Genomic DNA, 24,796 nt, shown 5'->3' on the forward strand with positions numbered 1-24,796 from the left:
CATGTCGTTCACGTCGCTCGCTAATTACACCGTAAATTGCGATTGAGAAAAGGCATACGTGTTACGTATCGCTTTTTCGAGGGCTCTCTCTCTCTCTCTCTCTCTCTCTCTCTCTCTCTCTCTCTCTCCACATTCGCCCCGTGTCGTGGTCCCGATGGCGCGCATATTTCGCCGAATATTCGCCGGATTTGTCACGTCGCTATCCCCCTTCTGGGAGAATTCGCGTCCTGTGTTTCGCGCGTCTAATCGTCACCGTCGGGAAATTACATCGAGTTTCCCGGCTAGAGGCCGGCCGTAATTTACATCAGCGCGCGCGGAGACTACACGACACATTCCGCACAGCTCGTATGCCGCGCTATTGAACGTCAGAAGCGAGAGAGAGAGAGAGAGAGAGAGAGAGAGAGAGAGAGAGAGGAGAAAGGATTATTACACCGAGGAGAACAATTCCTCGATTATATTACACGCTCCGTCTTGCCCCTTTCGGATTTTCGAACACACGGAAAATCCGAAAGAAATCGATCTTACCCTTAAATGCAAGGTGTTCTCGTCACGAGTTCCATTTTTTTAAGTCATCCTCGAGAAATTCGCCGCGTCATCTTGAAAATCCCTCCTCCTCGTAACACTTTTTTTTCTCTTCAGTTTCTCTTCGGTATATTCTTCGCAATTTAAATTGTATTGAATGTTTAAAAGATACGTTTCTGTCTCTCCTCTTTAAGTAAAGTGCACCGCGCCGTGATAGCGCAGTCTCAAGAATTCCTTAATATTTCGAGTGCCTCGTCTCTCGAAACCCCGAAAGTAAAGCTGGGGGGAGCGGAGAAGTAAGGAAAACGTCGAAGATCCGGCACCTAGATCAAAGGCATCGGGACGTCATCGTTGAAAAGATTGCGAAGGCGGAACCGTTTCCACTCGCCCCCGGCGACGAAATAAAGAGCCGGAGTTACTTTCCGGGGAAACGAAAAAAAAAAAAAAAAAAAAAAAAAACACTTTGCGACTTTAAATTAATCGGTAACGGTTGGTTCGCACAAGACGGCAAAAAGGCAAGAATATACGTGAAACATTTTAATCTCAGATAAAGAGAGAGAGAGAGAGAGAGAGAGAGAGAGAGAGAGAAGTTTTTCTCGTAAAATTATCCCCAACAAATTTGCCGAATATATAAATCATTTCGAATATTCCAGACAGAGTTACAAAAATATCCGTAACTATAACCTTCTCTCGGGTTGCTCGCTCTAATGGAGATAAATACAAATCTGATTTTTGCGTCCCGTGCTCTCCGTCTGAAGCCGTGTTTTTCAAAATCCAATCTGGGTCCATAATAGCTTTATCGTGTCCCAATAATTTCATTCCCGCGCTTGATTTTCGTCGTTAAATTTACATCACCTCGCTCAAAGTTTATCTCCGATAGAACTTCGCGACTCCGTTCCGTCACTCAAAGGAAACCCGAAGGAAAATTGATGTCGGCCATAATATCCCGTCATTTAGTCGTCGGGCGCGACGACGACGACGATCGTACACTCCGGACGGTCCCAACTTTCTCCGTGGAGAACATTTTCCACGGTGGAGGCACGAAGAATCCGCATCGAACAATTACATTTGCGGAATCGCAAATCAGACGGCGATATCGCTTGCAAGTCCCCCGCGGATTCTTATTCCGCTTGAAAATTCCTTTCGCCGCGGGCGCACGGGGGCGGGATAATTTGTTCAAGTTGCAGCGGCGGCGGGGAAGCGGGGGAGGGGGAGGAGAACGGGAAGAGGCGCGTTTTTATTTTAGACGACGACGAGGGGGGGGGGGGCTCGCGAGCGCGCTGACGGCGCATCGAACTTCCGCTCGTCAGCTCGCGGACTCTGTTCAAACATTACCGGCGTCCTCGAAGGAGGTTCGCTACTCGCAAAGTGGATGATTCGGCCCATCGAACCGTGAATCTCCTTCCCCGCCTTCGCTGCCCTCTTCCCCTTCCCCCCCCCGTCCCCCTCAACACCGCGTGAAATCTGTGCGGAAAAGGGAGGAGAGAGAGATTCTCTTGCGGTTCTTTATTTTTTTTTTTTTTTCTATCCGCGTGAAAAGAAGCCGCGCGATTTATAAGGATACCGACGGCGAGTTCGCAGCATAAACGTGAAGAGAGAGTTTACCCCAAGTCGTCGTCCCCCCCTCCCCCTCCCCTCGACTCATCTCCCTCGTTTTCCACAATATGCTTCTAAAGCCGGCGGATATAATGGTTTACATGGAATGGAAAATAAGATATGGGTATATCGGTACTTCTCCATAGTTTACGAGAGAGATCCGGGCATTGTGGCCGCGCCTCTCGTAGGCTTTTCCCGACTGGAAAAGAGAGAGAACACTGCGGCTGACGACACGAGGCCGAGGCTAAACAGGCGAATTAAACAGAATTCTCGCTACAACGCGCGGCCTTGTCCCGCGTAATTAACGCGTCGCGTTAATAGAAGCCAACAACAATTCCGACGGCTACGCTAAAAACGCGGTCGCCATTCCGTCGATATTCGCGGTATTTTTGTGTACGACAAAAAAAAGTAAATCGATGATAAAAGCCACTCCGTAAAATGTATACATTACTAGCTCGAAATTACATTAATAATCCGTGTCTGATGAACAACGGTTAACTAACAGCTTTTTGAAATACGTACATCAATTTCAACAACAACAATTACTCGAACTGTTGTTGCGAGTGCAACGGCAATTGTTTCGCTTAATACGATTGATATGTGATGATGATTGCTGTAACTTAAACGCTTAATACATATAGAATTACAGTAGTATTTCAGTAGTAATTATATACAATTAAATCACAAACTGTCTTGTCCTTGAACAAATTCCGCAAAATGAATTTTTTTTTTTTTTTTTTTTTTTTTTTTTTTTTATACAAAATGGCACAGGAAAATTTTAATAATGAAATTAATATTCAAAATCGCTTTAGCGATTTCGTATAGACTATAATATTAACTCCATTGTTGAAAAATGCTTACGTTTAACTATTTTATATCGGCAGTTCTAATCAAAAAAATGTGAAGCTTCAAAATGTACATTTTTTTTCAAAATAAAAGTTAAACGTATTTAATAATAAAGCAAAGGAGGATAAAACAGATTTTTTGATCGTAATTTTTTTCTCATGTTCCCTCTTCTTTGTCCTTTTCTGCTATCTCGGAGTTCTAGCGAACTTTTTCGCGCTAAATACTTTATAAAGTAATTTGTTACTTCAAAGGAGAACATATATCTACTTGGTTATGATACAAAGTTTTCGCGATCGATACTTTTAGGTCCTTTTTCTTCGTCCTTTTTTGCGAATGTGTGAATTTCAAAATGGTTCACAAAATATAAAAATATTGTGTATTGGATATACACTAGTGCGTTATAGCTTTTTGCATTTTCACACGTTTCAGGTATTTTGTAATAGTGAAATGTCACATCAAATCAGTAACTCTTAATAATCTAAATTTTTAAATCACCAAAAAATATTAAAATTTAGATAATACTGTTTCTAAAATATCGTGGTATGTTGTAATAATGATAGTATATTGCACTAATGAGACAGATTGCAATATCACTGAAATATATCTTAGCAAAACTAAAATTAGTATTAGTAAAATAAAATTATATTATTGTTCTTTTAAATTGGATCACTGTAAATTTCAACGCGATCTATTTTGATATTGAATGGTCAAATTATGAAACAGTCGCGATCATAATTAGCGCCGTAATCACGCGATAATATGGCGCCGCGTAATAAGATTTGTTTTGTTTCCATTGCCGATAATTTGTAATGTTGCAATACAATTTCATTAGCGAGAAATAGAATTCCGATTGGTGGTAATAAATGGAATTACGCGATTCTGCTCAGCGAGAATTAAAACATAATATTTTAATCAACGAGTGTACCAAATTTTATGATTCGCTGAACCGATACAATGAATTAGGAAGTAATTGCAAGTTTCACTGGCCAAATGTGATGATTTAAATATATAATTATTAGATCTAAAAAAATAAAAAAAAAAAGAAATTTCGATGACGGAAATAAAACAGATGATAGAGAAAAAGTTGAAATATTATATTCTTTGAGGCCTTTATAGATTTTTTTCTTTTTGTGTTGTGGATCTCGTAAGTAATATTCATGAAATGCGTAGCATTAACAATACCGCATAACAAACAGTAGTATGCAAATCACAATAGAGTAGGAATATTATTTATTTTTAATCAATCTTTTGAATCAATAAATGTGTTTCGATATACGCTGTCAATACTGAAAATCTATATGTGACATAAACCACATATAAAAACTCTATATTTTCAGGACTGGCAATAATATCGGAAAGCGTTCGAAGCTTGTGCGAAGGAATTTCAATTTTTCTTTTTGGAAGCAAGTAAGCTAGTAATAATATAACTAAATCTCGTACATATTGTGTAGATAAAAAAATATCGTAAATACTTTTCCTCTATAATAAATTTTCGACAAAAAATTAGAACCTGGGAGCATCGAGCATTTTAATTAAATGCATTGTTTAAATAATCATTGTTCAAACCTTCTCAGTCTTTTAATTAATTGATGTTAACACAAACTTGCTTTTAACTTATGATGAATGAAAGATAGTGATTTTTGTGATATGCGAAAAAGATTGGAAATTCTGGCAACATTCACCGGCGACACATTTTATACCAAATTGAAGTGTTCATCGTCGTGGAGATGCAGAAAATTCATTCGCGCGTTTTCACCGTTCGCTCTGCGAAAGGTCTGATAACCATGGAAAAACGGTAGAAAAAGCGAGTTACGGGAACAATGTTGAAACTTTTCGCGTTTCATTCCGCTGACAAGCCGCCGATATAGCGCGGTTCGACTTTTAGTAATTAGCTTCTCGCGTAATTACCATCGTAACACTAATTGTTACGTGGTGATCTATCGCTCGCCAGTCAAAGAGGTTGGTTTATCTCCAGAAAAGAGCCAGTGATTACGCCCTTCGCGAACGATTTACATTAGATATAGAGAAGAGATTTTCAATCCTTTAAAAAAAGATTACGTCCTCTGTTAATAACAATAGAGATGAAAATGTAAAGGTAAAGAGGAAAATGCCAGAGAAAGAAAACTTGAACTTTACTCCGTACAACTTGCATGCATATTTAAATTAAACACGTTACACATTCTAAATTGATATATTATTCTCAACATTATATATCCGACAACAGTAATTGTAAATGATATTGATTAGCTCATTAATAATTAATAACGTTAAAACCGAAATACTATTAGATACCAAAATTAAATCAAAGTTTATTTACCTTTCATTCAACTTCACCAGATTATTATTATTATAAATTTTGTACCGTATTAAACTTTTGTTTATATTAACAAAGGGATTAAACGGTACATCTAGTGTTTACTCGTGATGAATGTATGGCAAAATAAATGTGTACGTGCAAATCTCACGATATCAGCTTTAATATCGAAAAACCCCACTACGTAATCATCACGTAACCGCGCTCGTTTTTCACCCTAACTTACCCCGAAATCGATTCGACATTTTAGCCGAAATTTCGACCTCGATACGCATGCATAACAACAAGATATGCATACAATACAGTCATATACACACATACGTACACACATGCGCAATGTGTGCGACCACAATGTGCGCAAACCTTTGACACCACAGCGCGATGTGGAACATTTTTTTTTCCAAAAATTCGTTGGGGAACGAGCGATAACTGATGCGTCAGTCTACCCTATAAATTTTTATAACAATAGAATTTCTAACTGAGAGAGAGAGACGACAGACGAGAACTCAGCGGTACAGATGACCCCCTCCCCCCTCCCCTCCTCCCTCGTCGTTAAGGTCGTTAAATATTCATTAAATAACTTGCAGATGATAGCACTTTATAATTTTTGCCAATTTAACGAGCAAGAAATTCGGTAAAAGAATCTTAATTTATAATCAATAATATAAAAAAATATAAAGATATACGAGAGAAGTGTGCGTATACGATATTTACTTAATTTTTTTTTATATATATATTTATAAAAAAATTTCTGTTATTTGATATAATATTTATAACAGTGTATTATATTTATATGCACATATAAAAATTCGCGACTTTAATTTCACTTTAACTCTGATTAAAATTTAAATCCAATTTTTCCAGAAATGTTCTATCGATAGTTTCCAAGTTACATAATTGAAAAAAAAAAACTTTCGGGAACAAATAGGGAAGCAACAAGGCCATTAATTTTTAATTAATTTCAGTTATGATAAATAATGATGTTTTTCAATATTCTTAGCTAAGGAAGGATAGATATTGTGATAGAAAAATTAAGTTAAACTCAGAAATGAAATCGTGTATAAAATGTATATATTGCAAAAAATTAACAACAAGTAGTCTTCTTTTTTTTATAATATTAGTATACTACGCAATGTGTATATATATCGCGTTTTTAACAGACTTGGAATGATTGAACGTATGTGCCGTACATGGTGAAATACGAAATGAAAATAGGTACATAGATTTGTTGATTCAAGGGGTCCGCCGGTCCTTTTCGCTTTTCCGAGTGAAAGCCTGAAAAACGCCGAGAGAATTTTCAAGCTTATGGCGCATACGCGCCGATCGATTTACGGCTTGTCGACTAGTGAATGTCCGGCTTCCGAGAGAGATATTTTTCCGAAATACCGAATACCGAATGTAGCGCCGGACAAGCCGCTGTTCGGCATCGCCAGAAACCGCCGATCAACGCCGAAATCGCGTTTCTACCATTCGAACGCGATAAATTATTCCTCTTCCTCCAAAATTTAAAGTAAAGAAGGTATTCAGTATTTTCAGTAAATATATATATATATATAGGGATAATATATTTGATTCGAGAACAGAAAATATGAAGCATATAAATTACAAGTTGTAAAAAAAAGGACATTCCTTTCCTTCACGATGTTTTCTTATAAAGCTGGAAATATACAATGAATATTAATACTATGAATATTAATTCTTTCGAAAAATTAATTAATTATATTTTCGTGCCGCGTTACAAGCGTACAAAAAAAAAAAAAAAAAAATAAAGTTAATAATCGGCGGTGCTTAAAGTTAGTCATAAACAATGTCAGCAATCTGTTATTCGATTACGGATTATCCTGTAACGCGTAAGACACTTTATATACATCGATGTATGTATTTTTAACAAAGTGACCAGAGAGGCGGAGGGGGGGGGGGGCGAAGGGGGGAGAGGCGAAGCGAAAAAACGAGCGCTGCTTGCCGCATTATCCGTTAATTACATTTTTCCTAGCTTTACTTACGCACGACCTACGTGCACGAGGAAACTAATTTACCAGCTCGACTAATTTCCCATTCTTCGTCCTCGCGGGGCGCGGAAGACTTTAAATTTACCTAACTACGGAATATGTCACGATGATTCCAAGTTCCGAAGAAGTCGTATCTCGCCGTTTTATTTTCTCCGGAAATTAGAAAAATTATCTTAAATTTCTCGCGTACTCGCCCGTTGAAATAAATCAATGACGTAAATTTTCGGTCATCGCTTTCCCACTCTCTATATATATATATATATATATGGATCTTTTTCCCCTACGGATGAAAAATCTGCTCGTTTACTACTTTCCTTGAGGAAATTCTCTCCGTATTTAAATCTTAATAATAAAAATCCTTTTAACTAAGTATAACAAAGGAATCTCCTTATTTATTAATTGCCATTATTTAATAATTGTAAGTCAATGTCACACAACGAACACAGTAATGATATTTAATGATGCATAAAATATGTTAAATATCCTATATATTAATAAATCCCTTCTCTCACACATTCGAAATCTTTTTAGATTATCACTTCGACGAGAGGAAGGAAAAAAGAGAGAACAGAGAGAGTTCAAAGGTATCTCAAACTATATTTTTCGACGGGCGATATGAAAGCGAGCGTTTTCGCTTTCGAAATATTTCTGCGTCCTGCAATATTAGCATCATATCAGCGTCTTTCGCTCGGAAAGGAGAGGAGATCGGGCGGGATTAAAAGCGCGGGGATGAGAGGAGTTTCCCGAGTCAAAGCTCGTAATTCCGTCGAACGTAAAAGTCGAATCGCCGTGGAGAAAGAGAGGGAGAGGGAGAGAGGGAGAGATGATCTTCTTACAATCCTCTCGCGGACTTCCGGCCACACGGGCGAGCAATTGCGGCCGGAGGCTGAAGTGAACCTTTGACCTCGAGTGGCGTTCACTTGCGTGAACGTGCGGTGGTGGTTAACAAGCCGTCCCCACTCGTCTCGATCAAACGTGGACGGGTTTGGCGTTTAGCTGCGGGTGTCGCCGTAATTGCGGGGATCGCCGCCCGTAAGATACGCGCATTTGGAATCGCGCATGAATGGAATCAAAACGACGATTCATACTCTGTGTGTCACGAAAATGGTTATACGATAAATATGAAATATTCAAACAAGAGATAGTCCCCCAAGGAGGGTTTATTATTAAATTGAAGTATTACTAAATCGAAACTCTACGTTCTCAACGTTGAACGTTTGAACGTGCTACGTTACGTCGTAAATAAGAATAACTAGTAATGACACTTATATACAGAGGGAGGAATATTTGATAACGCAAATCGAGCATGGATATAATGTTAATGTTGTGTTTAAGTATATAAGAATATTTTAATGCAGAAATATCGCTGCCTCTCAGAGGAGAGATAGACAGAGATGTCTCTTAGACCGAGAGAATATTTCTCCGGTAAAAAATTCAAAATAATGCAAGGAGAGCAAAATTTGAATTTGTAATCTTTGTCCTCGAAGTTGTTTTTAACCGGGTAACATTGTAAGCTCTACTAATTCCTTAGGAACGATACGATGAAAGATTGCCTTTCTTTCCTACGAAGATTCGCCTATTAATCAACTTAATTTCGCAATACATAAAAATCTGATAATCAAGAATGATATATCACATTCCATTTCAAATGCTGTTCTTATTGTCAAATAAATCTTGTTATCAAAAATTCAAGTTAAATTAAAACTCGACTCACATCTCGATCGAACTTTTCAGCACGAAACTTTTGTCGTGTGAAAAAAATCTTGACAAAGACACTTCTCCGTTTATATAAAAAAAAAAAATCTCTAAATGAAGACTCATCTAAGTTAATAGATTCAAAAAAAAAAAAAAATAATGAAAAATATAAACATCAAATATCAAGTATTACATGATCAAAGAAATAATGTTAATTTCAAATTTTTTGAATTTTCACACTTTGGATGTTAACACGCTCAAAATCGAAAACTAACTTTTTTCGGTACAAAGGAAACGTGCAAATGTATTCTATGCAACCGGCTAGAATATTTTTGTTCGAACGAATATCTGCAGAGAGATTTTACCGCGAGTCACAGCTCGCAGATGGATACATAGCGAGAGAGCGAGAGAGCGAGAGAGCGAGAGAGAGAGAGAGAGAGAGAGAGAGAGAGAGAGAGAGGTGTGCGGATTAATATTTAGCAAAAACAAAACGACACATCAGTTGCAATGAATCACTGACACACACATCCTAGACCGTGATACGTCATATAATATCCGCGACACATTGAGCCTGTGCGCAAATCGTAACTCGCGTTACGATTTTCCAATTTTTATGTCTGAATTAACGGCCGGATTACGAATATCCAAGACAGAAAGAGGGAAGGAGGGAGGGGAAAAAAAAAAGAAAGAACAGAGAGAATGCCAATATTAGTCTATCATCCACTTCCTTCTCTCTCTCTCTCTCTCTCCGTCCTGAGAGAGAGAGAGACATAAAAGATCTCATATTCAGGCGCATCCTTCATTTCCGCCATTTTTATTTCTATTTCCGATTGGATCACGTAGAATCGAAAACGGAAGCGACCTATTGAGATAATATGAGAATCAATATCGGCGCCGCAACGCGGCGAAAAGCACACCCTCCGGCTAAATTGAGAATCTACTTACGCTCCTGATTTGAATGTTCCCCGATTTATAATCTCCGTTATTATTTTACAGATCATCGCGATCGGATCGCGCCAACACGTGTTCCGTAAATAATAATAAAAAAAAAAAAAAAAAAAAAAAAAATAAAGGACGAAAGACCATCAATCGAGTCCCTGACTGAGTTTAATAGTCGAGAGCGAGGTGAATCTCTCGGCTTTAAACATCGAGAGTGTACGGAGTATGTATCACCTAATTACCGGCGTCATCGTCTCGTCTCCGCGAAACTTCGCCGGGATCAACAGCTAACCTGGAATCTTACCTGCCTGTGAGTTAATAGCTCAGCGATCCAATTAGCGACGTGGCGCGATCATGGCGCGCGCTCTATTGCGAAAATCCCTATTTGACGTTTGAACGCTCCAATTACGTATCCTATCGCGCTGAATGTGTATTCTTGGATTTCATGTAATTACTACTACAAGTTTTCTAATAACCCTACAGAAATAATCTCAAAAGATTGTAAAAAAAGAAAAAAAAATATTTAAAAAATAACTTTTTAACATATAACAAACGCGCGATTTCTAACTAAAAAAAATGTATAATTATTATTATAATAAATACAATTATTATTATAATAAATATAAGAAAATAGATAATTATAAAAATTTATAGAAAAAAATAGGAACTTGGGTAAGTTAATTATAAAATTAAAATGACGATTTAGTAGTAATTATAACATTACTTGTTTGCTTATACGTATGAGAAATCTTTATGTAATTAATATAACGATATTTATAATAATTTTAATTCAAGTAAAAACAAATATAATTAATAACATAATAAGAACTACAAATATAATTACAATTTTAAAATATCAAACTTCACAACAGCAGAAATAAAATTGTTAAATTTTAATTTGAGAGATTAAAAATGGAATTTAATATAAAAATGTATTATATAATTTTAATCGCGTAAGAGAAGGTATCAATATTTATCAAGATGTTAATTAAGTTAAAATGTGCCATTATTGTATCAATTCATAGCGGTATATATGTATTGTTTTTTCATATGCCTATGGTGATAATTACTATGGAACACACAATAACAATAAACATTACTAAATAATTAACTATAACCAATATTAGGTCAGCGAAAATAATTAATATTGTTTAATTTCGCTATTAATTATTGGCACTAAATAACAGCTAGCTGTGAAACCTATAGTTAACAGTAATATAACAATTTCTGTCGACAATGTCAAGTTGCATATGCATATACATATACATATGTATACATATGCACATGCATACATACATACATACATACATACATACATACATAAATACATGTATACATACATGCATACATACATATATACATATATGAATACATGTATAGCAGAGAATGACTAATGATAAACAGGTGAGATATGTGTTAAAACCGATCTTTTTCTTTCTCAAAAAAAAAAAAAAAAAAAGAAAAAAAAATTTTTTTTAACGACCGGGAAGATTAATGCTTTGCGACGGCTGCGACTTCACATTCAGTGCCTTCGCGAAACTTGCCGTTAATTAAGTCCACCGCTTTCATTTGCAAGTAAATGCGCTCGCTCGCTGTCGCTCGTCCTGTCGTTCTCGACAAATTCCCGACTATCGCGTTATCAAGCAGCGACACGTTTTGCACCTAAAAAAAAAAAAAAGAAAAAAAAAAGAGAGAGAGAGAGAGAAAGAGAACGCTGCCACTCCGCGCGTTTGTCCGTTCGTTCGATCGTGCCACACAGTATGTATGGGCGGCCCATTTAATTAGAGCAACGACGTTGTCGACATGGCACGCCCAGAATGTCGACGAATTCGATTTTCAAGCGACACACCCGGTAGATGCGCAATTTCGCGCAATCCCGTCCGGCAATTCATCAGGATTAATCCGCCGCTGTGATGCTTCGGCGTCGGCGTCGGCGTCGGCGTCGGCGTCGGCGTTGGCGTTGGCGTTGGCGTCGGCGTCGCGACGCGATGCGATGCGACGCGCGCCGCGCGCGTTATTACGTGCCGTTGAGGATGACGACAACGGACGACGATACCGCGCATCGTCTACGTGACCGCCATAAAACCGCGGCCAGTAAGGCCCATCCCGCGCGCAAGAGTGCCTTTCATGATAATTAATTATACGCATGAGTAATTAGAGAATTTGAGAAACAAGAATTATGAAACTGTTATGCCGAAGTGGCTTCAATCCTTAATTGGTGTTATAATTTGAAAATTAAATTTTGAAATTTTAATTGCTTATTTAATCCGCAATATAAAATATTATTAAAAAAATTAGTTTATATTAAACTCTCTCTCTCTCTCTCTCTCTCTCTCTCTCTCTCTCTCTCTCTCTCTCTCTCTCTCTCTCTGTGTGTGTGTGTGTGTGTGTGTGTGTGTGTGTGTGTGTGTGTGTGTGTCATATTTTAAATAATCATAAGATAGCAAATTTTGTTATTCTGTTAATTTATTAATCTTTTACATTATCGTGATAAGTACTAAAAAAATCATTGAATAATTTAATATTAACAAATTGAGAAATTAATATTCAGAGAAATTAGAGAAAAATGTGACTAATTCAAATAAAGGGTTGCTTTCCAGTCAATTTGACTTTAGTTTACTTTCAAACTAATTCTTGATCCTTATGTGTAGATTTTGTAATAATAATATAAATTTATGATAAAAAATTAAATAATAAAAATTTGTAATAAAAATACATTAGTAAAATTAAATATCATTATCAGATTCAATGTAAATAATATAATTTTAAAACATAAACATATCTGCGAAATATTATATAATATTTCGATATATTTTATTCAAAGCGTATTTTATTTTGCATGTTTATTAATATTTTCTCCAAAAACATATTTTATTTTACACGTTTATTACTTATTTAGCTGTGTATTTAGTTTAAACCTCATATCAGTTATTTGCCAGGTATTAAAATATTCAAGGTAAAGTTAAAAAATTCATACATTAAAATTGTTTTCCATCGCTATGACAGTTTATCGAAATGTGACAGAATCTCTCAAACTGCAGCTTTAATTTTAATAAATTATCTATATAAAGAATAAAGAGTCAATGTTCTTAGGATTTTTAGATTAAATACTCAATTCAAAACGATTTAAGATAAACAAATATTTATAAAATAAAAAAAAGTTGTAGTATATTTTTATATAAAATAAAATGTTGCAGAATATCTTGTCTTTCTTATCTCTTATGATTGTATGTGTATGTGTGTGTTGTGTATTTACACATATGTGTATATATATATATATATATATATATATATATATATATATATATAACAAATGTATACGTATCGCTCATATATAATTATGAATTAATTTTCAAATAAATTTTTTTCTTTCTAAATTAAAATTTCTAACATTTGTAAATTTGTTGCTGCAAGAATGGTAAATTACACTCCTCATGAAAACATGTCCTTTCACAACGCAGATGATTTTGCAATAGTGATGTATTTGGAAAAGTGATAGGAAAATGACCCTACGACGTACCTACCGGGCCGGTTAGTTTCAGTGAAACCCGGGGAATCGATGCCTTTGCATGATTCAAGAGTAATGCCCGCCAAATGCACACCAAACACACAAACACACAACACACACACACACACACACACACACACACACCAGAGAGATAGAAAGAGACGCATATCCACATATGCATACATCTCGCTCTTTCCAGCATTCTGTCTGCACGCTCGGCATCGAGACGCACCCCCATGTACAATTGAACTCGAGTTTCCCTCCCTCTTCAAACATTAATGCATCGTCTTTCGTCATGCAGTTGCACGACGCCACGACGGCGTCGACAAGGGGAAACGATCGCTTTCGTCGCCACGTTCACCCCCGCACTTTCCCTCTCACCACCGTATCTTCTATTATTTTTACACCTACAATCGCACAACAATAAAGATCCTTCCCAGCAGCAATTCCCGCTCACCGATGGAAATTGCCAAGAAACTTGATCTTACGCGACATGCAAAAATACAAGCCCAACCTCAAATTCGGCAAAGAAGTTTCATTTAAATCATCAAATGAACTAAAGTACCCAGATTATACATTTGGAGAGGGAGAGGGTAAAAGAAACTTTCGGTTAACCATCATCAAGAAATTGTAATTTCAAATTTCAAAAGAACTCCATTCTTCAGCTCACTTCCATTCTCACATTTTCTCAATTATGTCTATAATGGCGGCTGTCTATTAATAATGTACAAAACGTATGCGCAAGCTTACTGAAACTTTATAAATAGAATCCTGTAATTTCTGTTCCGTTAGAGCAAACGTTTAGCCCGGGCATCTATCGTAGTTGATTCAGTTTCCCCCTTAATTCGCGATCACAAATGGCGGCCATAATGCATTATTATCTTCTGTTTTTTTTTTCTCGCTACGCTATTCTTTCCCCTGCGATTACGCGATTACTTCGTCGATCGTCATGCCATTCATTTCCCTCCCCCCTACTTCCAGCACAAGTCGGAAAAGTTTTCAAAGCGGCGCCGCAAACTTTCTCGGGCGCGCACGATCGACCATCGGGCACTCGAAGCGATTTTTGCGAGCAACACGAACTCGGGGCCGCGAGCTTTCTCCGCCACTCAGAGACGCATACAAAAAACATGGAATAATGCTACGTGAGATCCGCATGAATCACCATCCTCCACACGACGAGGTCGAGAAACCTAAGCTCGCAGCACTTATATTATTATACGCGTCCAGCGAGATTTTTTTATCTCTTAACTAAATCGTTTCTAGTCCAATTACGCGTTTAAATTGGTTTGCCTCCCTTTTACGTCCTCGGCACATTAACGGAGAAAAGTCGATTTAGATCTTTTGCAAGTCGACTTTAGATCTATATCTTTAAAAAAGTCAAATGTTTAACAATTGTAGTATCATTATGATCCTGAACGAATCTATTGGGAAAAAAATTTTTTTAGCTTTAGAATTCTATTTGTTTGACTTCAATTTATTAAATTTAAACGATAATTTTATATTAAACATTTTATTTTGTTGAATTAAAAGTTTTGTTGTTTGATTGAAGTTTTACCATGTGCTTTAATAGAAAGGATACTATAAGAAAATAAAATTTATCTTTTAACTAAATAATATTTTGTATTGTTTCAATGAAAAAAAAAAAAATTTTTTTTTAAATATTGTTGAAGCATATACTAAAGAACATTATTTTTTATTTAAATTTATTAAACAAATATTTTATTTGAATTAAAGCTATTTACAATTTGAAAAATCAAACAATCTAATTTGTTGAATCAATAATTGGTTTGTTTGGACTATTTCAAAAGATAAATTTCTTTAAATCTGAAATAATGAAATTTATTAAATCCAAAGAAATCCAAAGAATGTTTTCTCTGTGTATTAATATATAATTTATTAGTTGAAGTAAAAAATGAAAAAAAAAATCACAATTTCGAAAACATTTATTTTCAGTTTATAAAAATTGAAGATAAATGTTAATTTTTAGTTTTTTTTTTTAATTTTCTGAGTTGCAATCAAATGAGTCTTCCTTCAATTGGCTACTGCAAATTGTGCGTGGCGTAAGAAAAATAGGTGATGGAAATGCGTACAAATAAGAAAAAAAAAAAAAAATATGAGAAGAATAAATAATAAACTACAACGCGAAGCATGGCATTTCCTCGGCAAGCAGGATCTTGATTGTTAAAGTCTTTTTAATATGAAATAAATCCAATTAATTAATTATACTACCATTAACTACGTGCCGCTTTGGTTTAGCAGACTTTCAACGTGTAGTGGCTCTGTAACAATTCGATGATCAATATTATTGATATCGATTAAAATCCCTTTTATTATCCTCCCCCCCATCAGAAATATAAATAATAAAAATGCACATAAGTATTTTACTCTGTAAATTTAACATGAATCTTTGCCCGCTCGATTAATAAAACTTTGTTCTACAAACATAACGTGTGCCGAATAGTGGGATCGAACACGAACCACGAACGGTAATGAAGACGGAATGACGTATCGTCTGTTAGTCGGCTACTAATTTCGGATAGTGCGCATCAAGTGGCTCGCCAGAAAATGCAATAACGTTCAATTAGTCTGCCAACGTGTCGAGAGATCGCTTGTCGATATTCCTCAAGTTAATCACCGCCACGTGTCCGCATTAATTTTCGGCATGCGCTGATAAAAAAGGAAACTTGGTCCTCTTAGTAGAGAGTATTTTTATCTCGAGTTAGTTATTTTTATCTCGAGTATCACGCCTAAGAAATGTGTACGCGCCAATGGAATTTGTGAAAACCAAAGATCTATCTGTCACACAAATTACGATTATTATTATTCGACACCTTTATTCTAAAACTCGTTTAAATATTTACCTCCTTTTCTGGTTTCAATTTCACTTTAAGTATCTCTATCTCGTGCTTTTAATTTCAAATGTTTATGGATATGTGTGTATGTATTTTACTGAAACCTTGCGAAGTGAAATTAATTTATATGTCAAAATGACAGGATGAATATGTAAACTCATTTATCAGGCGACAACGAGAATATATCAGAGCTCCCCGAACCATGATGAGTTAAATCACTCGACGCGGGTGCGTTCGATTTTACACGTGCTGCCTATCGGAAAGAAATTTTTCAAATATATTGGAGCTTCCGCTTTAAAATCCGCTTTTAAATCAACGCCGTGTTACACGGCTGAAACGAGACGATGGTTTTCACGGAGCCAGGCGGAGGATCAATTAATTTATTAGACTTATTTATACCGATAATAGCCGGCGGGGGGAGGGGGGGGGGGGAGAGGGTATGGAGAGTATCGGGATACGGAGAAAAGCAACAAAGGTGGATTCATTCTTCTATACGAATCGAAAAGTAATCATTCATCGCCAAAAGGAGAGTGAGCCAGGAAAGATGAGGGGGGGAGGGGGGGGGGGGCAGGTGAAGCGGCGCGATGGCTAAGCGGGCTATCCGGAAATTAAATCCTTCGAACTCGTCCGCGATAAATCACTCTTCCTCGCGAGGCGTGAATTAGGCCGCTCGATATTAAGGAAATAACAGCGATTTCATTTATCGCGGAGGTTAGTTATTACCATCATAACTGGGCTAACGCGCGAATCACGTGGGGACGGCCGGCCTTTAAACAAATATTTCGCGCTCGTTCGTTAACCACGCTTCTTCTCCACCGCACGAGCGCTTCCGCGGATGAAACCTCCTCGGCAACGGTGATTAAAATCGAAGTGGGGTAAAGTAAAACCCGCTCCTGTACAACCCCTCTCCCCCCCTCCCTTCTTCCCGCCCCGTTAAACAGCTTCGCTGAAATTTTCAGATAAAATACCGCGCGCGGTGGTATAGACCTTCACGAGATAAGACGTCGCCTTTAACCTTAGACGACAACGTCGGCTAATTCGGTGGAGTATGCGGAAACTGTATTTGTTTAATTTACCAACCTGTGTTCAGTGTCAACACGAGATACGAATCAGACGGCGAGGCTCGGCGTTTAGCGCGGTGAGAACGAGGCAAGGGAGGGGGGGGGGGAGGGGGCCGAGTGTCGGGGCGACATTTCGAGAACGAGCCGGCGCAGGTACGACGATTATATCCGGAATTTCCATTAACGATGCACGCGCGGGAGAAACCCGTGGGTGCAACGCGGAAACCGCGAGGCACCCGCGGGGCGTTTCACGCACACGTCTATTCGCCCTGCACTACTCGCCGCCGTGCCAATATTATTCCAATTACGGCACGCCGCGGTGCAACTTGCGTGTCGAACAATGCCCCGGTTATCGTTTTTAATCCGTAATACGCGAGGCCGCGAAACAAAACATATAACACATATAGAGTAAAAAAAAAAAAAAAATCATAAAATGCACTGGGAGATGTAATAAAAAGAGAAAAAAAAGTATACACGCTAGATAGAATAATTATTCTCAGAACAAACGGGGGGAGGGGAGGGGAGGGGGAATTGTTTGTGCGTATAAAACATACACACACGCACACGCACACACACACACACACACACGCGCGCGCGCCTGTGTGATTTAAAATAATATTAGAATTATTGTATGCGCATTTTAAATATGCATCTTGCAAATAACTCTCTGCTGTCGGCAAAAGAAATAATATTATTTATTCTTACTTTTTATTTGCAGTAAAGATCTGTCAAGTGGCTCATTATCTATAATTTAAAACACATGTCCAAATTATGGGGCGGAGAGAGGGGGAGGGGGTAAAAAATAGAGTAGTAGAAAAATTAATGTTTAATCTTCGTAATGGGCGAATATATAAAGAGTCTCCCGACTATATTGCGTGTCAATCCGCACGTTATCGCGCGAGTTTGTCATCAACGATTGCTGAGGCTGCGAAATCGAGTCCGCGACAAACAACGGCAAAAACAAAAGAGCGGCGGAAAAAAAGAGAGAGAGAGCGAAAAAAAGCAGGCCAAACTGCTCTGAAACTCCACCCCGTGCGAATGCGCATCCTGAAAATTTGAAACTGTTGTCCCACAGGGAAAAAGAGGAAGAGGAGGTTCCGAATGAATCGTGGTGAACGCAAATGAAACAAAATGGGAACACATACGGGCACGGGCATAACGATACGAGCGATTATGCGTACGCATTTCTTCTGTTTTTTTTTTTTTTTTTTTTTTTTTTAAACAGACAGTTTTTTAATTATTTCAGAAAATTCATTCGAAATACGGCGTGTACTTAATTATAAAAAATCCGACCGCTTTTCCGCGCGGCGCTTTGTTGTATCTATTATTGCCTTTTTCCCGCGCAATCAACTGCAATGGACTCCGCATTACGAGTACATCCGGAAGGCCTATATTTGTCAATTAAATGAAGCCAAAGCGAATGAAAGTTCAATGGCAGAATAAACGCGACGGTAAAATCCCGTGCGCGCGGGATGTGTGCGAGCTATTTAAAAATAAAAATCCAGAAAATGCGAGCGTGTGATTCAGTTCGAGAACTCGGGAGCGACGCTCTTCCCTTTGATGCGTGTATTCGATACTCGATATACACGTCGATACTTCACAATACAATGCAGTAGTAGTAGTTAAATTTCGTAGAATCTGTATACTGTATTTTACATTACCGGTATCTTTGGGAAACACCTATTGCACCAATAGGAATATAAAAAAAAAAAATTCAGTTTTACTATTTCACAGAAATGCATTCAAAAACTTGCAGTTTCATTATTTCACAACTCGTTGAAGCTAAATTACGCATATTAAATTTTTGTTACTAAATATACAATGTGCACATTCGTTAAGCAAAAATTTAATTAAAATAAAAACAGATTTAACCGTATCAATCAAATTTATCGAAATATAATAAACTCATCGATATAATCCATAAATTTCGTAGACTGTTTCGTGTATTTTACACGTTGTATTTTACATTACATTTATCAATATTTTTGGGAAACACCTGGCGTATAACAAAAAATGTATTTTAAAAAAAAAACCCCCCCAGTTTTATTATTTCGCAACTCGATGAAACTAAATCATATATATTAAATTTTTGTTATTAAATATATAATGTGTATATTCGTTAAGCAAAAATTAAATTAAAAACAGATTTTCGTATCAATGCTATTAACTGCAATTATTGCAAATTCATCAATGTAAAATCATTCATAAATTCATATACTTTATAAATTTCCCAGGTAATATGTTGTATTTTATATTAAACGAATGTCTTTGGGAAACAATTATTGCCATATAATTAAAAAAATTGAAGTTTTATAACTCGATAAAGCTGAATTATATGTAGCAATTTGATTTTTGCAAATGCATAATGTATTAATGCTAAGGAAAAATTTAATTAAAAAGATTTAAAAAAGATAACCGCATTATGCAATGTAATTTATAAATATGCATAATTTATAAATTTCATAGATATCACGCTGCATTTCACATTAACCAATGCTTTTGAGGAAAGCACTATGAACAGGAATGCACTTAAAAAAAAAAAAAAAAATTGCAGTTTTATTATTTTACAAACTCGTGGAAGCTAAATTATATGCAGCAATTTGATTTTTGCTTGCATATTATGTGTATTCGCTAAGCGAAAATTTAATTAAATTAAAAAAACGGATTTAATGCGAACTCATCAATGTAATTCATAAATCTGTATCGTCGATGAAATTTCGTATGCTCGCATAAAACGGCGTTTAACACGCCAGGCCACCGCGTTACGGCGGGGGGGGGGGGGGAGAGGGGGTAACGCGCACGCGAGAACGTGTTAAAATTTACGGTGTGTTACCTCGCCTGCTTGCTTCGATCTTCGTCGTTTTTCAAAGCGTCGTTACAGCAGTAAAGTGCATCTCGCGCGCGCTTATGCTCGGCTTACAGATTGCAAAACACACAAAGTTTCGAGGGAGCGCTAAAAGCGCTTGGTGAGCCCCGCGCGCGCATTAATAATATCGATGATATAACGAACAATCAATAACGGTATCCTAGCCTAGTGATTATTAATCGGCCGACATTATGCAATGCCATAGGATAATATCTATCCCGCGCGGGAAACGATCCGTCTCGCTAATTGCGACGCGCGATATATCGGCGCGCAACCGATGTCGAACGCGACGTAATTAGTGCGATAGTCATTAAAGGCATCAGATTCAACGTCAGAAGCTGAGAAATTACGGTCGTGCGCGATAACCATCGCTTCGCCATAAACTCAAGAACGTATTTACGCGAGTGAAACGTGCTCGGCGCGGCCCGTGCCTACGACGTACGTGTATATTTCATTTCAATTGAACTTCGGTCCCGCAAAGTATCGCCTCTCCTCCCCTCCCCCCCCGCCCCCCACGCGGAGAGTTCATGGAACTTTGCGCGAAAGAATGCGCGAATATGGAGTGGTTTTTTGCTGCCATCACTTTTAGCCTCGATACATCCCCCTTTTCCCGTCTCGACGGGACTCTTTCTTCGGAGTCCCTTGCTTTTACGAAACTTCGAACTCCTAATGCATTTATTTAAAGCAGAACTTAACGGGGGGAAGAAAAAAAAAAAAAAAAAAAAAAAAAAAACAACCAATCTTTCGCAGCTGAATCTTGAATCTCGAATTTTTAACGTGTAATGAAGTCGACTCGACGGATTCAAGATTACTCGGGGCGCCATTTGTAGAGGCACGACCGAAGCCCTTATTTCAACACGATTATAAATATTTATCTTTCATGAGGCACTTAGTATCTGCGTAGCGAGACACATTGGCAATTCACGTGTCTCGTCGTGAATTTTTCACGTCGTTTATTAGCCGTGCCGCCGCCCGTGGAATATCGATGACCTTTAAGTGGTATTTCTAAATTCGAAAGCCTGACGAGAGCACGACCTTTAAAGGCCCCCCCCCCCCCTTTCCATTTTCCATTTTCCAATCGACGCGGATATTTCCTCCCTCCATATAACGCTTCGCTTTTCTCTTTCTACTTCTTGATTTTAATACATATATTTATTTTATAAAAAAATGGCTCTATCATAATGTTTATCGTTATCACTTTTAGCCTCTCGACTACAAAATTCAATACGAATGCAAAATCAAATATTTATTCATTGAAACTAAAGTCTCAAAAATTTCGATTTTATTGCATGCTCTTTTAAAGTAAACATTTTAAATACCGATACACGTAGTAAATATTATCACGTTAAAGTAAAATTATTTTATATATTTTTTTTGAAAAATATTTGTTATTTTTATAAGCCATATAATAGAAACAAAACGAATATTATAAATGCATAAAAAATATTGCATAAGACGATAAAACAAAAGTGATATTATTATTTACGATAAAAGAATACATTTTCTGGAGCTATTTTCTAGCGTAAATTCTTCAGTTGAGGAAGGATTTTATTAATGCGAAATGAATATTAGTATTTAAAATTTAATCTCTGGCGCGAGAAAATACATTTGATTTTGATATGCAGCTCTCAGCTTCGCTACGCTTTCAATCAAAGTGAAAATTTGGACTCTCAACTTTATTCGGGAGGCGAAATTCAGGTAGAAAAAAACAGGAAACTTTTGACAGGGGAACTAATAGGCAGCGCAGGTGCGATATTTCGACAGTAATATAACCGGGCGCATTTTCGAATTATTATTATCGCGAAGTCGTAAAGTTGCGTTCGCCGGACGGTGGTTAAATACCGTGGAATACAACTACTCTCGACGTACGCGCGTTTTCTCCGTGGGATTTGCATCGCTCGGCGAGTCAAACGACGAGTAAATCCCCGTGGTGTGTGACCACGGACACCGTGGATATACATACCTATTTCCGTGGCACACGATTTCGTTCTCGTGTTCTCGGCCGGCCCGAGAAATACATCCCTCCCTCTGCCGGGGGATTACAATTTAGTTACCTTCCCCCGCTGTTTTTCGCCGCCTACGTGAGGCTTATAATCCGAAAGAAGAAATCAGATTTACCATTTTTCTCTCCTCCGTCTCGTACGGTTCCACCAGGATTCATTCGACGTCGCAACAAATGTGTAAAAATTTACATCTTTACATCCTCCTCACGTCTATAGTGTAAGTTGCAATTGAAAATGTCGATTATTAAATCAACGATTTTTTTTCTTTTTTCTGAATTTTTGAATTTCCGAGAAGGTGAAAGGCACAATTGAAAAAGTTCGGTAATGCAAGTCTGCATTCTTTTCAGAATTGTTTTAATTATTATAAATTAAATATAAAAAGTCCAAAACTCTGGAACTTAACTAAAAATAAGAAATGCGTCTTCAAAATTAACGTGTTAGAAATATATAATACATTTTGTACAATACTAAATTTTACACGTATATTTTATATATATGTATAATTTTTTTTAATTTAAAATTCATACTTTACAACGTCGTCCTTGACTTTCTAAATAGAATAATAAAGTAATATGCATAAATTTTAAAATTCTCTACGTTTTTACATCCAGCGTAATTTAAAAATTGCAAACGTTTTGTAAAAATCAAATCATATACCTTCTATAAAGAAACTATTATTTTGACGTAGTGTGCATAAAAAAAGTAACTTAACGATTGGTATTTACATTTTTTTTTTTTTTTTTTTTTTTTTTTTTTTTTTTTTTAATATATGAAACCATTTTCGTAGGTAAATCCTAAGTAGGTAATCCATTTGGATTTTTCGGCTCATCTGCTAATATGTGTCGACAAACTTGAAAAAAAAAAAAAAAAAAAAAAATGAGGCACACACGTCGAGCTCTCGAAAATATGTAAGTACCGCGCGAAATATTCCTGTTTCAACGGGAAAGAGGATATTCTACACGGTAACTATTCTATTCGGATAACAGAACGTGGAATATTGAAATAGTTGGACATTCGAATAATGGAGCTTCCGATAACGGAGATTCTACCTTCTAGTCGATTACATCGTTGTTCCGGCTTCGAAACGTGAACGCTTGTTCACGCTTCAATCGTCGGTCTCCGCCGTTCGACTTTCGCGATATTCGATCGGGTCGATTTTCGCTAATGGTGGAAGAGCGACGTTTCGACGCTTTGCCGATCGGTCGGAAATATGGATATTTTCGGTTCGTTAGGGATTTACAGGCCCGGTCGCTGTAACTCTCCCCCTCCGCTCTCCCCCTCCCTCCCTCCCTCCTTCCCTCGCGTGGAAATATTTATTCCGCATCTCGTTCCCCGTTTTCGTGTATTTCGATATTTCGTGCGATCTCTGCCCGGCGACGTCTATGTCGCGCGATATAGTAATGTGGCGAAAGTATTTCATACCCGATCGCTATTTTTGCTCGACTGGCGATTTAGCTACCGGCGTTTCTATTCACGATCCGATCGATGCGCAATGGCATATGCACGACTTGGATATATCTGCCGCAATTTTTCCCTTTACGGAAGAGTTCTACCGGTCAAACGTTTGACCCATGATCATGTTGACTGTAGGTGGAGCCGGAAGAGCACGATTCAATCTTTTTTTGTTTTCATTCGCACGGAATAATGGAATAATTTATAGTCTCTTAACATTAGTCAAACAATATGTAAAACCGATATTCACGATATTAAAAATTATAAAATTAATTTAATTGCTCAAAATGAAATCATTAGTGCATTCTGTTTTGCACCCTTATTTTACTTTAATGAAGGGGGAAAAAAAAAACAGTCAAGTTGAAAATTATGACATAATATTTTGTCCAAATAATTCTCTTAAAGATAAACATAATTGTATTTTATTTTATTCATGTTTTGTATTATTTCATTTAATTAATGCCAAATATTTTTAATGCACCGAGATGTACATGTAGATAAAAGTAAAAAAGGGAAAAAATAATTAATTAAATTTATTTAACGCATAATGATGTGTTAAAAACTAATTAATTATATTAATATAATTATAATTAAAGATAATAATAAATTAAAAAGCTTAAGTTGAGAAAATATTCAATAAAAAAATCATTCAATTAAATTTCCGTGCAATTGAATTGGCTAAACATATAAAATAGGATATTGTTTTGGCGAAATAAAAATAAATAAAAACGGAGATATTTCTGATAAAAGTATTGTAAAAATAAATACGACAAACTTTTAATTAATTGAACATCAGCTGTTATCGGGATTTTGTGTTATCTCCATTCTATACTACACAAACGTATAAAGCAAAATCCAAACAAATAATGCTTATTTTCTGGTTTGTCAGATCACAATTAATTTATAAAACAATTTTAAAATCTAGACTCTTCAATAAACTCTCGTTACAATGTTTCTTCCACATATCCATTTTAAGCTAATCTAAAAAGTAAATTAATCTTTATTTATCGCCGAATATTTTTAGAAGTTAAAAAGTATATGTAAAATTTATGTAAAAATATGTGTAAAATAAAATGTTAAATAAATTGATATAAAGGTAATATTTCGGAAAGGGATAGAGAGAGAAAGAGAGA

At 36.7% G+C, this 24,796-nt stretch overlaps 1 protein-coding gene across 9 annotated transcripts in view; it reads right to left on the minus strand.

Moving 5' to 3' along the window:
* The window catches only part of Con (leucine rich repeat protein connectin), a 154,529-nt gene that overhangs the window by 65,474 nt on the left and 64,259 nt on the right, over positions 1-24,796 (minus strand). The window lies entirely within an intron of this gene.

Source organism: Pogonomyrmex barbatus, unplaced genomic scaffold (assembly GCF_055798465.1).
Source record: "Pogonomyrmex barbatus isolate J1 unplaced genomic scaffold, ASM5579846v1 scaffold19, whole genome shotgun sequence".
NCBI lineage: Eukaryota > Metazoa > Arthropoda > Insecta > Hymenoptera > Formicidae > Pogonomyrmex > Pogonomyrmex barbatus.